This window comes from Homalodisca vitripennis, chromosome X, assembly GCF_021130785.1.
Source record: "Homalodisca vitripennis isolate AUS2020 chromosome X, UT_GWSS_2.1, whole genome shotgun sequence".
Taxonomy (NCBI): Eukaryota; Metazoa; Arthropoda; class Insecta; order Hemiptera; family Cicadellidae; genus Homalodisca; species Homalodisca vitripennis.
This window is the reverse complement of record NC_060215.1, coordinates 159,508,855-159,522,751: the sequence shown is the minus strand read 5'-3', so window position 1 is coordinate 159,522,751 and position 13,897 is coordinate 159,508,855.

Genomic DNA, 13,897 nt, shown 5'->3' with positions numbered 1-13,897 from the left:
AAGCCTAAAAACACAAACCATGTTTTAAGTGTTGTGGAAAAAGATGCCAAATTTGTAACTCAGTACTATCCTGGATTATACAAAGTAAATGGAATTATGAAGACCGCCTACAAAATATTGGAACAATCTCCAGAAACAAAGGATCTTTTTAATAGACCTCCTAGAATTATTTTCAAAAGACCACCAAATCTGAAAAATCTATTAGTTCATCCAAAATACATTAAAGATAAAGACAACAGTCAAAAATTTCAAACACAAATGCCATCCATGCAATAAACCACGCTGTGGAATATGCAATATGATGCAATCTACAAACTGTTACAAAAGTTGCGTTACGCACAAAAAATATTCTATTGCAGAAGATATCACATGTAACAGTGAAAATGTAGTCTATAAATTATCCTGTCAACATTGCCCTAAAGACTACATTGGAGAAACATCTACGTCACTTAGGCTGAGGATGAACAATCATCGTGCCGATGTTCGACATCAAAATTTACTTAGACCCGTATCTGCACACGTTGTCCAACACAACAAAACCTTTGAAAATTGTTTCTCTCTAATTGGCATCAAGAAGATTCAAAATTATGACAATAAAGAATACACAAAATTATTACTAAGAAGATATGAACAAGCAAACATAATGGCTCTTCAATCAAAATCACCAGTTGGATTAAATGTGAGACACAGCTAATTTAAATGTATTATTCAAACTTTTTATCTATCTCTGTGTTTAGGAAAGGTTACATGTTTAATTTTCTTCTTTGATACCATATGCTTTGTTTTGTTGTTTCCAATGTTTTTATAACCTTCATTTTTATATTTGTTTATATTTTATTGTATACATGCTTTTGATAATGTTACTGAAAAGTAACGAAATATTAAGCTTTTCAAGTTGAAGAAACATGTTTTGTTTTCTTTTATACCTATATATATATATATATATATATATATATATATATATATATAAAACTTGCATTATATTGTCTGCATTAGCTATATATATATATTATGTCTGGAAACACCCAAATATATCCTTTAATAATTTAAATATAAATTTGAAACCTCTTACAATCGTGATAGAGATTGGGCATCTACTTTTTGGAACAATGTTTTGTTATGTCACACCAACGGGGGACGTCCTGCCGAGGGTATCGTGAATATTCTTAATGGAAGCCTATACCTTGTGATACATAATTTTAAAGGTAATAGCTTACTGAATTGAATGCCACAAACCGCATCTCAAAGGAATTATTCTATCAGAAAATAGAGCATTTTTAGTATTGAAAATTTACTGATGTTCAACAATGTAATTTTAACATGGTTCTTGCCACAAAATGTGTTACACTAATTTTTTAGCATTTTTTTAAATGTTCAATTAAATAAAACAAAAATTTCATTTTAAGCTGGTTCTATTAGCACAAATTTGCCAGTTTTTATTACAGTACAATTATGGAAATACTTATGTTATTGATTTCTTATTACAAATAAAAAATAATGTATGCTGTTAGAAAAGTCTTACAACAAACGTTTTACCTGCATTTGGTGTCAAAGCAATTGTTCGAACTGTGTTCCTTCTACGGTTTGACAATGAGCCAATCTTGTGTAAAATGATTCGACAGAGTTGCCTAACATTTCTTCAGTTATCAAAGCAATCTCCTCTATAATCCTGTTTCTTAGGTCTTCCAAATTATGAGGCTTTCTTCTATAAACATTGGATTTTAAATGACCCCATAGGAAATAATCGATTGGTGACAAATCCGGAGATCTTGGAGGCCATTCGATTTCTCCTCTTCGGCCAATCCATTTATGAGGAAACCTTAAATCCAAATACTCTCTTACCTGTCTCCCATAATGGGGTGGAGCACCATCCTGCTGAAACCATACATTATCAAAGTATTCTCCTGATGCAATTTGAATAGCTGGGATTATTTCATTTTTGAGCATATTGTAGTAAAGTTCGGCATTTAAATTTCCATTGATGAAAAAGGGTCCAACAATTTTGTTACCTAATATTCCACACCATACGTTCAGTTTTTGTGGTTGCTGTGAATGGGACTCAGTAATCCAATGTGGGTTTTTCACTAGCCCAGTAACGGCAATTGTGCCTGTTAACATTGCCATTTAGGAAAAAAGTTGCCTCATCAGAAAATAGTATGTTGGTCAGAAAATCTCTATTGTCATCACATTTGCGCATCACAAGTTCACAAAACTCAACTCTTCTGTCGTAATCATCCTCACTTAACTGTTGGACTAAATGAACTTTAAATGGTTTGTATTTATTAATTTTCAAAATCTTACTCACAGACATAGGGTGCATATCATGTTGCTGTGCAGCTTTTCTGAGCGATGTATGTGGGTCTTCAATAAATGTTTGCAAAACATCTAGTGCATGTTCTTCATCTGTTGCAGATTGTATCCTACCCGACTTTGGCCGATTACGTACACTCCCTGTCATTTCAAAACGCTCAATAGTTTTTGATATTGTTGAAACACTTATGGGATTCCTTTCTGGGAAAGTGTCATTAAACAAATTACAAACTTCCCGATAAGATCTTTGACGATCGCCATATCCTCGCATCATCAACAGAGTAATTCGTTCTCTTTCAGACAATTCCATTAAAATGCCAAATAAAAACTGAACTACTGTAATTAGATAACTTGTTGACAGCAATGCTTCAGAGACACTGATTAACTCGACAGGAATGATATGACCTTTGTCCATTTGTAATTCCCAAGCTTAGACCTGTCTAGTGAAAGCTCCATGCTCAACAAACTGAAACCTGTAGACCAGATGATTAATAACACAATAATGTTTCTCATAGGCTAGTACCTTTGTCTCTTTAAACCTTCCTGCTGACTGGAAAACACCAAGTACAGATTCATAAGTAATCAGAGAAAGTGACTCATAAGTTTTATTCATTGTAATAAAAACTGGTAAATTTGTACTAATGAAACCAGCTTAAAAATAAATTGTTTATTTTATTTTAATTGAACATTTAAAAAATGCTAAAAAATTAGTGTAACACATTTTGTGGCAAGAACCATGTTAAAATTACATTGTTGAACATCAGTAAATTTTCAATACTAAAAATGCTCTATTTTCTGATAGAATAATTCCTTTGAGATGCGGTTTGTGGCATTCAATTCAGTAAGCTGTTACCTTTAAAATTATGTATCACAAGGTATAGGCTTCCATTAAGAATATTCACGATACCCTCGGCAGGACGTCCCCCGTTGGTGTGACATAACAAAACATTGTTCCAAAAAGTAGATGCCCAATCTCTATCACGATTGTAAGAGGTTTCAAATTTATATTTAAATTATTAAAGGATATATTTGGGTGTTTCCAGACATAATATACACCTATATATATAGCTCATGCAGAAATTTGTATCTTTTTCTCACGTTTAGCCCTACATTCAAAGGTGAACTATTTAGTACACTATAAAAAGTAAATAGGTGTTTCCTCTTTTACTACATCAAAGCGGTATATTTTGAATAGAATAAATATCAGATATGTTCTGTTATCGAAGTTTGGGTTTTACAGAAGGAGATGTATCAAAGGCTGCATTTACACGCCGACAACAGAGTTTGATCGGTACAAAGGAGCAGTTTCGTGGAGTTTGATCCTAAACTTTGCACCTCTAGAAACCGTCTATACAGTACTTTACTTCCGACAGTTAAAGAGGGTTTGCCACTTCTTTGTAGGAAAATATAAAAAAATAAATCAAACAAGAAAGCAGAATTATATCACTTACTAATATAGCGTTATCGTTAATAAAGGATAAGAGTTATTTAAATTCAGAAGCTAGTTAATTATTTGTGAAAAAAAATTAAAAAAAAACAATTACAGAAATGGAAAAAACTTTTACTAAATGGAATTTATGTTTATATAAAAAGCAAACCGCAAAAGCTGCTGATCACAGAGAGGCTTGTTTATTGTTTATGGTCCCAACATGCTGTTCCAGTGTTTTAGCACTCATTGTTTAGTGCCATAGAACTCACAGACGCACCTGGCCTGTCGTTATTAGTTTATATGGTGTTTAGGTTAATTATAATTTACCTTAGTTTACTGTTAATTCTGTCTTAATAGAAATTAGCTACACATTTTATTTCTTTCCGTACTCCAATAGTGTGTAATACGAGTATATACAGTGTGTTCCACATTTTAAACACACTGGAGGGATCATGGAAACTATAAGAGACGCAACAAAGATTAAGTGCACAAATTTGTGTGTAATAAGGCCAAAAAATAAATGTGGTCAAGTTCATTATTGGTTGTGTCGTTCAATCGTTCCGCTCAAAAACGGTTTTTGGTCAATATTGTCGAATTGTAACAGCTTCTTATTAGTATTTCTTTTAGTGTTTTAATACTATAAGGAAAGCTTTTACAAAACCAACAAGCAGGAGGCGTAGGATTCAAGACAGACTGTTTAAATACAACGACCCTTTTGTACTTATGGGAATTATATCTACTGATTTATCTATTTACTGATTACAAAAATAACCTTTATGTCATACTTTCCTATTCGCCAAATAATTCATAAAACCCCGTAGTTGCATGGTTGTGTGAAGGGATTTTTCTTTCACTCTTCGGATAGTTGGTAAACCTGACTGATATTTCACTGCACACAGAGTTGGAATCAGCTGTGCAACATAGAAATTGTCAGACAAGGTCGGTCTAAAGATGACGTCACGCGATATTAGTCCACCAATAAGAAACAGCCGTCACATCGGACGACAAATTCAAAGTCCATCAAACCGGCTCATCGATTTTTTTACATTGGAATGCTCTAAACGGTTTTAAATTATATTAATGAGTTTTATTCTAAATACAGAAACTAGAGGCTACTCTAACTATACATATTGCAAATATTAAACAATGGCCAATAAATAATCTATTAAATTAGCAAAGCGAATTCGTAAAGCACTCTTGATACTTCGAAGGAGGTTTATTGTTCATTGTATCTAGTCCATGCTATACCGTAAAAACATATCTTATTTATTGAAACACCATTCTCGAATACTTCTGCTGTTTATTGCCTTACAAAACTTTCCAATACATAAAGGTTGGCAGGAAACTCGACATGTAGTCATTCTGTTTTACCCCTCCCCCCCACCAACCTGATTCTTTGTGTGTTACTTATCACGAGTATCACAATATCCTACTATTCTAATATTTTACTATAATATAATGATTGAGAAGTTTTAGTGTAAGCGGGCACGAAATGTTGTTTATTAATTTAGACGACTGTAATAGTCTTATTAGGAGAGATGACAGACTAACGACGTAATGAGTAATACATATTTATCGAACTAAACATTTTCTTGAATCATTGTGGAACCAATCCTGTTTATGCAATATTATTCTAATTTTGATATTTTAAATTCAATCTTTTTCCTCATGTTGTAGAGTGAATATTTATTCCCTGAGATACATTACCCATCCCTTGGTCAATAAATCTGTAATAAAATCCAAATATCTATAAGTTTGGATCTGCTTGCTAACAAATAGTGCTACGTATAAATACTTAGATAGTTAGTTTAAGAAACTTGGCAGAGACGTTATCATATCTATTTAAAACAATTATACAAAACACAACTTTTTGCAGGTATCCGATTAAAATAGGCGACAGTAAAAACACAGTTTTAAAGGTATTTAAAAACATATGCAAGTTATAAAAAGTCAAAACATAAAATATTAGGCAAATGGCAAGTCCATAGTGTGTAAGGTTTTATCTCAAGTATAATTCAGATAATATTTTACAAAACCCAAATACAGCCAGACAACTACCAAACTAAACTATATGTGAGATAGACTGTCATGTATTATTTGTTTTTACCTGCTGAAAATCGGGTTAAGATTTGATAAAATATTACTGAGACCCCCTGAATATATAAAATCATAAGTACAGTACATGGTATCCAGTTGAATTGAGCATTGCATTTATGCCTACACTTTTGACCAAGTAAGCAAACTTTTAGTTGCGACTTCAAGGCTAGTCTACTTTATTTAGTCTACACCAACTACTCCACTGTTGGTTGGTACCACAACTTTACTCCTGCTCCCGCTTTGTTGTTCATTGCTGAACTTTGTACATTTAGCTCAGCATTGTTTGCCATAATTTTGTATTGTCCAACGTCGAGGCTGGTCTAGTTTATATGCTCTACACCAACTCCTCCACTCTTGGTCGGTACCACAACGTTACTCCTGCTCCCGCTTTGTTGTTTACTGCTGAACTTTGTACATTTAGCTCAGCATTGTTTGCCATAATCTTGTAATGTCCAAATGTGCAAATACTTCTAACACCAATTATGTAAGTTGTAGTACAGAGTTGGTATAGCTGGTAGAGCAAGTTTAGTGTATAAAACTTAAGACCCACCGTACCAAACTGTGCATTGTTTGCGGTATTGTTGTTTTTCCCAAATGTTTATACATTTTGTTTCTGACATGATATCTAATTATTACATTAATTAGGGTAGTAATATTTTTAAACACGCTTCTAACATTCCTAGCACTTGCTGAGTGTGTAAGATGGTTATTTCCTTATAGATAATAAAGTAATTAAGTAAACTTTAAGAACCCCTTCCCATATCTTAGTAACTTGTAGCAATATTGAATAATATAAAATATAAAACAAGTTCTACAAAAGTATATCTGTTCTTCAAAGACAGGCGCTCTGCATGGTGACAAATAAACGTCTCAAGTACAAGTAGGAGGTATGCTGCGAGGTAAATGAGCAACTCCGATTTCGGACGCCTTAAAGATTGAGGAGTGTTAGGCGAAGTAACTATTGCTGAGGCTTAACGTGCAGATGTTGAGCACTCAGTGAGAGAGAGCGAAGCGAGTGTAACTCAGTTGACTGACGATCGTCGGCGCCTGCTAACCCAGGTAGATGTTCTGAAATCTGACCAAATGTTCGTTCGGGTGGAATTTTAGAAAAGCCGAGTCTAGATCAAGATAAGGGAGAATTTTACGGGCATTGACTTCCTAACGGCCCTGTCAGCGAGTACTAACAAAGAAAACCCCCATACTATATGTCTGACGAGCAACACAACGCCAAACCTGAGAAATTGTGTATTGTCTGCACTAAATCGAACTCCTGATCGAGGGTGGTGGACACACTACCACTTGTGCAATGGATTTTGAGTCAGCTGTAAAATTTACTTGTTGATGTTATATGTTTGAAAAGGAAGAACAAGATGAAAAGTCGGCACCTGTGCTGCAAAGAATAGTTTTAAACAGAAACAAGTTTAGCATGATGCTACTCAAGACTTTAAAAGACTATTTTACAGTGATTTAGAATTGTTCTAAAGAACTTTTTGGACAAAAGTTCTCAACAGGAAAGTGAACCAATGATTTGCTTTAAAGAGGACCAATGACTGCAAAGAACGATTTGTTATGTGTATAATATAACACTTCATAATGTATCAAGTTTTAATTTAAATAATGATTGATTTACAGAGTGTTTGCTGCTCCAGGACTCTGATCAAAACATACCACTTGCCAGATGTGCACGAGAGCCTGGCATGTAAAGTAAGAGATCTTGGGTTCACACCACGAACACACATACAAACTACTCGTAGTACCCTCTTCATAACATAAACATACGTTGTAAAGCAATCATCTATATACTAAGCAAGATTTTGAGTATCTATGCCACTAATATATCAATCCTAAATTTGAGATTTTTAATACTACTTAGTATAAAAGAATCAAATATATTTGAACACTTTTGCCATACATTACGAAGATTTTAACTTCAAAATAATTTTTACTTTACTTGGAAAAGATGACAAACAAAAAAGTGTACTCAAATTTAAGTAAATAACACTATTTTATTGTATTGGGACACTACTGAATTTTTAAATGCATATTTACTGCATTTTTAGTTTTAGTTTTACCATGGTCAGTTCTTAAGAAGCACACTAGAGACCTTCCTCATTCACATAAGTTTGAACCTTGAATAATTGTGAATGAACCTCACGTCATTGTTCTCACGCTCCAGTTCTAAAGACAGCGATATCTTGAAGTCAAGATGAGCTCTCGATCTCCACGCACCTGACTGACATGTATCAGACATTTGTTAAATTTGGCGTTTATTCTGTAATCTTCAATCCGATTGTGAAACTCATCCCTAATTAAACATTATATTACAGTGTGGGACTCAAATCAGACTCACGGATGAGATATATCTCTTCGCATTTCTCGCACTAATGATACATTTCTTGGTTGTAAGATTTATCTATTACTGTACACGCACGCAAAATGTTTTTAAATATAATGAAATTAATAAAAGGTAAGCAATTTTTATTAAAAATTAATATATGAGTAGTTAAACATTAAATGATGGTTTAATGTACACCGGACAGCAGGCTTTGACACGCGACGCACTATGATAAGATAAGCTATCGGCAGTCGTCGACCGATTGAGTGGCACTGACCGATAGACTGATCGATCGATTGACCCTGTAAGATTCTGCTCTTAATAAAGGTTGTAACCCAATACCAAGTCAGTTTCTAAGATGAAAAAGAAAAAACGATGATTATGTCATCGCAAATTAATTATACTGTACGTCTGTACTGATTTTTTATTGTGGATTGTTTACTTATAATTGATGTGTATGAGCTCTTCTCGTTAGTGAGGTGGTTGGTCAAGGTGTGACAAAAGGCGGATTGTTAGTGTATAGTAATTGTGTTTTCAGTCACACAGTGGTCACATTAATTCAATGGATGAAAGTGTAATTTTCGGTACAGAAAGTGTAGTGTGTGCGTTTCGACTACCAGTTTACCGACCGAGAATCGAAAACTTAAATCCAATTCTCAGTATAAGTCTGTTTCTTATATATGTTAACGACATTAGATCATCACTACTGCATTGAAAAGTCGTGCAGTATGCTAATGACACGACTCTCTACTTCAGGGGAAAATCAAGATCTCTTTTGGAAAAACAGACTATTGATGAAATCAACAATTGTGTTCAACTAGCACTTGGAATACACCCAGATGAAAGCTTGACGTGGAAGGACCACATTGACCATGTTTGCGGAAAAATATCAATAGTAATTTATTTTTAGAGGTCTTTAGCTAAGTATTGCCCTTCTCAGGTTGTAATAACGGCATAAATTGTCTTAATTTACCCCACCTTACTTAAGAAATAGTATTTTGGTGCACCCGTTCTAACAATCAGTTGACGAATGTGTTAAAATTGCAGAGGCAAGTGATTCGATGATTCGTCTTGTAGAGAAAACTTAAAAAAACTTTGGTTGTTGACTCTGCCAAGTATCTAAATTGTGCCAAAATCTGTTCTGTATGCATAAATATGCCATGCCAATTGGCCAAGACAATTATTCGTATGAGACCAGAGGGTAGAGGAAAATACCGAACTGGTTAACAAAGAAGGGTAGTTTTTATGAAAATCTGCTCTCACAGACGGGTTTTCACTTCGTCAACAAGCTGCCCAATGTGATAAGGAATGTCGCAAAACCCAATGAACAATAAACTCTGTGAAGCGCTTTTTACAGTCACTAGCATTTTATAATGCTATCGAGTTTTAGCCATTTGATTGGGAGATCACCCGATCAGGGGATTGACTTCGGCGCTGTATTTGGAAAGTTGGTAAATGGACGAAGGATGCATGAATGTTGAATTGTATGGTTGAGTGTGATCCTGATGTAACGAGAATGTACAAAACTTTAGCTCTGAACTCGAATTATTGAATTTTGTCCCCGAAATAACCAATGATTGATTGATTGAAATTTCAACTGTCATTTACTCAACAGTTTTCAATTACTTTATCTTTTTTACATGATATGCAGCCCTTTCTAAATCATCAACAGTGCTAGCTGGCAGTGTTTAGCTTACAAGGCAATTAATATTTTTTAAATATGGATAAAACATTTTTACAATTGTGACTGGGCCATAAACTAAATGATATAAATATATAAATATACTGGGTGTCCCAGAAATGAATGCACTTTTAAAAAGAAAAAAACAGAAAAATGGCTTTATTTACAGCAATTATCCCAGGATTACCTGTTTTTACACTTCAGGGAAATTACTTGTGAAAGATTACATCATCCAGATGTAAACCCCTCCGGCGCCGGCACTCCGCCAAACGAAACCTTACATCTGCGAAAACTCGACGGCAGACTTCTGGTGGGATGTCTTCAATTTCCTCACGAATATTTTGCTTCAGATGATCGAGGGTAGCAGGAGCGTTGTTGTACACCCGACTTTTTAGATACCCCCACAAAAAAAGTCCAGTGGAGTTAGGTCTGGGCTTCTTGGAGGAAAGTTGATGTCGCCAAATCTGGAAATGACTTTCCCACGAAACAGCTGCCTTATTGCAGTCATGGGGTTTCCTGCTGTATGACACGTAGCTCCGTCCTGTTGAAACCACAATCTTTGCCTGTTACCCCGAGGTAACGTCTGCAAGAACGGCTGTAAATGATCATTAATCATTGTTATGTATCGCTGGGAATTTGCTGTCACAGTGTTCCCTTGGTTATCCTCAAAGAAATACGGCCCAATGATGCCTGTTTGAGTCATTCCCGCCCAGACTGTAACCTTCGGGGAATGTAAACAGCGTTGGTGTTTCTCCCTTGGATTTCTGCAGACCAATAACGGCAGTTTTACTTATTCACATATCCATCGACATGGAAATGTGCTTCATCACTGAAGATTATGTTATTGACATTTCTAAAACTACGAAGCATCTCGTTTGCGTAGTTAAGCCGAAGCGGGTAGTCAATCTCTTTCAATGCCTGTAATAACTGGATTTTGTACGGGTGTAACTTCAAATCTTGTTTCAAAATGCATTGAATACTGGTTCGGGGTATATTCAAAGCAGCAGCGTGTTTTCTTACTGATCGATGTGGATTATCCTCCACAGCATCTCGGACACGCTCGATATTTTGTTCAGAACGCACTTCTCTATGGCGACCGATGGGACGAGGGTTCATAGTTGATCCTGTAGCTTCAAATTCGCGCACCCAGCATTTAATTATGTTCACTGATGGCGTTTGGTTGAGATCATGAAGTCTGTATTGAGCGCGGAAGTGTCGTCGAACTGTCACATAAGAAAGCGTATGGTAATACTCGCGTACACAGAAAGCACGCTGCTCACCGGTAAAGCGATCCATGGCAAATGATTTTCCGCGGGCATGGCTACAAAGCCCTGATAAGCTCTTTATCTTATCTCTCTTGGAAATTCGGCTTTCCCCAAAATAAAAGTGCATTCCTTTCTGGGACACCCAGTACTATATGCTTTGTGAAAACTTAATTTTGCTCATATTATACGATTATATTACGTAGTTGTAATAATACTGCGTATTGCAGTTTTTACGTTGCGTGTATACAACGCTCAACATAATTACCACTGGCTTTATGACCTACTGTCCTACGATGCAGCTTAAACACTTTTTACAATGCACACAAATAAAATATGCGGCATTGCCATATATAGTTATTTTAGATACAGAAACGTTGTTGAACACCATACACTTATTATAAAATAATTACGGCTTATTTACCAGATTTGTATTCGCTTAAGGGACTTAAGCAATTGAATTTACGTACAGGATCGGGTACTGCTAGATATTTAATTATCGACAATTTTTCATTCTACGTAGTGGCCCAATTATGTCTAGAAACAAACAGTCCATATTATTGCTCAGCTTTGTGAAAGCTAATTCGCTCTGATACTTTCCTTTAGCAGTTTTACTCTTTTAACTAAATTTATAAGTATCACTAGTTGTTTAATAAGTTCATTTAGATTTGATATATAAAAATATTGGATGATCTTGTGTTGAGTTGTAGCGATACCTAGATGATCTCTAAATTTTTGATGTGTAAAAATTCATTAACTAAATCTACTAACAAAAATAATGATACTTTTGTAATTTCTTAGATGCTAGTGATAAAAGGCAAATTAATTAATTTGATAATACAAATCCACTAATATTTTGTACTATTTAAATATCTTAAACGACACTACAGGATATGCCAATTTAAGAAGTAAGCTTAGAGTAGAGAATTAATAATTAGTCATGGTTGTTGGTTCCATAACAGTTGGCGATGTCACAAACTGATGCAATGTTTGCCTATGTTTACTTTTATTTTTCACCACAAATAACATAAATAAATTCATATTTTTAATTTCTAACTTACTATTAAATTTATATTATTATTTACTGTTTCACGGGTCGATTAGGCATAGCTGGAAATAAATAGGATTAGATCATAAAAATTAACATAGAGAGCGTTCATTGTGCTATATCTTAACTGTTTTCTTGTATAACTAATTATAATCGTTTAAGTGTAAATAATTTCGGTGGCCAAGAGGCAGATTGCCAAAACACTACCAAATAGTGCTGTTCTCAGGACAACGACTGGCCATATATGTCAGAACCCTTTAGGGTAGGAAATTGGATAGTATCTAAAGTATAGTTGGAAACATGAACACCAACTAATCCGCGATATATCGGGGACAGATTCGTTACAGGCAAATGTTATTTCTAGTAATACTAATAAAAATTGACAATTAATAGCAATAATAATAGTACGGCTAAAACTGTTCAAACATAGTTTTTTTTTATTCTTATCATTTGAATTTTTAATGATATTTCCTAAAAGCCTGAATTGATGCTAACGATGTAAAAAACATTGTGTTAAATGTTTTATAGACGGATAAAGGGTTAAATGTAGTTACACATTTGTACGCATCTGACTGAAGTATTCTGCATAATTTTGAAAAACAATAAATGCTTCAAAAATTTGAGAACGAGTTTACACAAATATACCATTTTAAAATTATATCCAAATATATATAAAAATTACTAAATGTGTTCAATTTATATTAATTAATTTGTAACAGTGAATTTTTATATTTTGTTTAAAAGTGGAAGATGTAATTATGTGAGCAGTAATCTTTAAAGTTTTAAATGTTAATAATTTAATAATTGATAGTTGTAAATTCAGAACTATTTATAGTATCTAATGTTAAGAGCTCCCGCAATCAAATGGCAAAACATTAACGGCACAATTTTACCGTTTTTCTTCTCTTATTTCTCTTAAATAAAAACAAACTAGAATAAGATCACATACGTATCCAATAGCGTTTTCACGGCGCTGCTATTTTCGTTTTTTAAAGGAAAGCCGACGCCTTTTAAGCCTTAGCCTACCCGTCCTCATGGGCCACTGGCCTGTGCGAGGATCGTATCAAACAGAATAAGGGGGAGAGTCGACACAGTACAAGGTCAATAGTACTGATAAAAAGTACAACGATCACAGACGGATTTGAACCTCCAATACCTCTAACGTAGATCCTAAATCCGACACGTAAGACCGCTCAGCCATCGGTACTATAATCTTTGCTTAGTTCACGTGTCAGAGAGAGGTTGTATCATCGACAGGTTTAGGAACTTGATTCTTTTTCAGAGTATTCCTTGTTTCTTTTGGTGTACCTTGTCGGGGAAGCATACAAAAATAGAACAGTTATGTAAGATAATTTATTAGGCGTAAAGAAATAATTTATTTGTACGTTTCAAACTTTGCTTTTTGAGCAACCTTTTGTACAACAAAATCCTGTTTTTTATGTATAATTAGTTTCACAGAATCTAAATTAATTCTTCAGTATGTGATAAACTAGTAGTTGATTAATAAAATTGATTTCAGAGGCACTCGTTACTGAAGTCCACCATTTAATTAACTTATAATTTTAAGAGGTTGCGATAATTGGCTAACTTAAGACCCCAGGAGCAAAGTGGAGTTAACTTTATTATCTCTTACATTAGTCAATTGTTTTAAATGAATTGGTGATAGTGAAATAATGCTAGTAAATATCTGCAATAGACCACATTTAAGGGAGAAGACGAATGCTGCGTAGTATAA